The following is a 3,045-nucleotide window of genomic DNA, read 5'->3' on the forward strand; positions in this document are numbered from 1 at the left end:
TAATCTCAAATTTTTTTAAAGTTCCTTTTTTGTTAGTGCCATGAGAACACACAGCCAAAACACCAGATTCAGCATCCAAAAGCCCTGCCAAACTTCTGACTAAAAGCAGGGTTGGTATGATACCCCAGAGCATCATTGAATCAAACCAGCTTTGTCATTATGCTATGTATTTTTGAACAGGCAGGGAGCGACAAGAATGCAAAAGCAGAAAATAATTACTTTTCTCCACATGTAAAACAAGCACACCTAGGATTTTTGGTCCCATCTTAGGCCAACAGAATTAGCTCATTTTATGGAGTAGTCTATGAGAAGTGTGCATGAAAAGGCAGAAAGTAAATATCAATTGTCCACAATACACAGTTTCTTTACTTAAAGCATCAGAAAATAATAAGCATTTTCATAGGAATGACTGCACTAGCTTATATTGCTGTATACATTTACTCATTAATTCATAATCTGATAATGAAAAGCATGTTGCTAGGTTGAGTAGTTAAGTGAAGTGCAGTGTACTGTGTACATGTTTTAATTAACATCATGAGTAATGTAGATCAGAATAGTTTAAAAACAAAAAAAGTTTCCATGCATAACTATTTTTGGACTCACTGTTTTCAGGTTTTGCTTTCATTGCTTTTAAGTATTCAAGTAATCCCATCTTGACTTATTTATAGCTTTTGAGTATGGATAACTCCTGTCATAGTATTCAGACTGGGTGTTCCAGATATGTTATATATGGAAATACAATATATAGACATTAGATATTACTAATATAATTCAGCTAATATAGATATAAATTATATATAGATAGATAAACAAAAATGTAGGAGTGAAACTTATTAGAGACTACTGATATTGTTACCCTAACACTTTCAATGAAAGACAAAAACCTCATTTTCATTAGATTTATTTTCCTTTTCATTTTTGTGTTTATTTTTGTGATGCTCAGGATCAAACTAAGAGCCTTATACATGCTGGGTGAGTCCTCTCCCACTAAGCTACGTCCCCAGCCCTCTTGCATTTTTTATGCCATTATCTTGGGTATCATACCACAGTACAATTTTTGTTATAATTATTAAATATGCTTTATAAAATCCAAAAGGAAAAATCTAAAGTCATCCAAATATATCCATAAGTTCTGAATTTGTAGGTTAAAACAACTGCAGGTTTAAAATGTTATTAGGTGATGTCTGTATTGGTTTTGTCATTATTTCCTAAACAATACAATTTCCATAGTTGGATTACATGTTGTAAGTAAACTAGAGGTGATTTAAAGTATAATGGAGGATGTACACAAGCTACATGTAAATATTAAGGCATTTTATATGAAGGCCTTAATCATGCACTTGTGTTATTATTCATGGAGGAGTTCTGTAATCATTCTTCTATAGTTATTGAGGGCTGACTGTAGCTCAATTTATGTTTCAATGTTTTCACTCTCATTATTGCTCCTTCACCTATTCTCATACTTCAGGATTCCACATTTTCCATCATTTTCTTTCTGGAAAACAACTGTTTAGGCAGCCTTGAAGTGAATATCTGCTAATCATACTTTAATTTTCTTTCATCTGGAAATGTTTTTATTTCCTCCTCATTCCTGAATAATAGATATGATGAACTTAGAATTTAGTTAAAATTTGTATAAAATTTGGAGAATAATTCTTTTCATTTAGCACTTGAAAAATATTTGGGCACATTTCCAGTCTCTATGGTTTTAAATGAGAAATCTACTATTGTTTAATTTGGGATCCCTCTATGTGTAATAATGTATTAAATCTCTTTGGTTCCTTGAAAAGGTTTTTTTAAAAATTTATCTTCAATTTAAAATATTTAACTATCAAGTATCTTTGCATGCATTTCTTTGCATTTACCAAAAAGGTAACCTCTCAGATTCTTATATCTGTAGGTCAATATATGTTTCATTAAATTATGGAAAGACTTCAGCCATTAATTCTTTGGCTTTTCTGCCCCATTCATTCTCCTTTCTTTCCTACAAATTTTAGATCATTTGCAATTGTGCCATAGAACTCTGGCCTCAGTTTCATTTTACTTTTTAGTGCATTTTCTCTCTGTTGTTCAGATTTGGAGTAATAATTTTAGAGTAATAATTTGCTTTCATTTGTGCATCATCAATGTGCTCAACAAAAAGAACTTGGGAAAATTAGTCAAAACTCTATTGTCCTCTCTGGAAGCCATGATAAGCTATACTTAAAGTTTATATATAGTGTCACACAAGCAAAAGCTAAATAATAGCATCTGTTTCCCTAGAGGGAAATCTGGACCAGCATGTTAGCATGATTCTTCCCAATTCACATTCTCTTTTCTCAACAGAATGCCACCTTAAAAGTTAGTTTCCCCAGGGAAGTGAAATTTTAAGAACTCTAATCACATCATCTCTGTACTTTGATTCCATTCTAGAACATGAAGCCCATACTAAATAGTCTCTGAAAAATGAAACTTTCCTTACAGTTAACAATACAGGTTTAGGATTATTTTTAAATCATTTTTCTCTCCTCAATATGACATCATTTAAAATACAAAAGTGCAAGATATCCTAATAAATAATGTTTCATACTGACTTATTTTCCAGTCATTGATCATAACTTATAATCCTCTCCAAAAAAGATGCAATTTTTAATATTGTTCATGCCTGAATTTCTGTCCAAACAGGATATCATAGTAGATCTCATTCCACCTCTGATAAACTGTCAAGTTATTTGATTGTGATAAATGTGCAGGATTGAATAAAAGTTACTTTTAAGTTGTACATGTACATGTCCTTGAAATAGCAGTGACTAACTCTCTTATCCTGCATGCAAGATGAATAAATATGCACAAGTGAATATGCAAGGCTGTGCCTACTGGGTCACTGGTGCATGAATCCAAGTCAGGAATATGAATGGTGTCCAGGTAAAGAAGATCGATCACAATTTCAGAGAAACACATCTTCTTGTGCCATGCATTACAAGAGGGAAAAGATGCTAAATTTATAGACTCTAATTAATTATAAAGAAAGATTGCTGCACTATTTTCTGGCATATAGTTTATATG

The sequence above is a fragment of the Fukomys damarensis genome, unplaced genomic scaffold, assembly GCF_012274545.1.
Source record: "Fukomys damarensis isolate Sample0158 unplaced genomic scaffold, DMR_v1.0_HiC HiC_scaffold_24, whole genome shotgun sequence".
Lineage (NCBI taxonomy): Eukaryota > Metazoa > Chordata > Mammalia > Rodentia > Bathyergidae > Fukomys > Fukomys damarensis.